We start from the raw sequence: 538 nt of genomic DNA, 5'->3' as shown, positions 1-538 counted from the left end.
TGGGGAAACACGTAGGAGTGGAAGTGCTGGATCATTTGGCAGTTCTATATTTACCTCTTTTGAGGAATGGCCGAAGTGTTTTCCACAGAGCATGAGGCGGAAATAAAAAATGAATTATAGAGTCATACATTCCTGCATGAATGTGAGACGCTACAACCATCCCGTGAAATACCATTCCAGAAAGTGTCTGCAAGAACATATCATCAGTCCTCGCCACCAGCAGGTTGATTCCAGCGCATCTTCATGGCGCTGCCCATCTGCTTGGCTTCCAGGGCTGTGAATCCGTGGATGTGGACATCTTCCTCTTGTGGAGTGGAGGCTTGAGCCACCAGAACTCCACAAACCTGCCAAGTGCTTGCTTTTGTCAGGTGGTTGTTCTTGTTAGGTGGCTGTTTTTGCCAGGTGGTTGTTTTTTGTCAGGTGGTTGTTCCTGTCCAGTGGTTGTTTTTGTCAGGTGGTTGTTTCTGTTCAGTGGTTTTTCTTGTCAGTTGGTTGTTTCTGTTCGGTGGTGGTTCTTGTCAGGTGGTTGTTGCTGTTC

The 538-nt window shown here is 47.2% G+C and overlaps 1 pseudogene; it reads right to left on the bottom strand.

Annotated features, from left to right (window-relative positions):
- Positions 1–203: 203 nt before the first annotated feature.
- The window catches only part of LOC102875974, a 47,014-nt pseudogene continuing 46,679 nt past the window's right edge, over positions 204–538 (bottom strand).

This window comes from Elephantulus edwardii, unplaced genomic scaffold (genome assembly GCF_000299155.1).
Source record: "Elephantulus edwardii isolate Elephantulus edwardi_28Jun2011 unplaced genomic scaffold, EleEdw1.0 scaffold00148, whole genome shotgun sequence".
NCBI classification, from domain to species: domain Eukaryota; kingdom Metazoa; phylum Chordata; class Mammalia; order Macroscelidea; family Macroscelididae; genus Elephantulus; species Elephantulus edwardii.
Note: the sequence above shows the minus strand (reverse complement) of the source record. Positions and strands in the feature narration are given on the sequence as shown.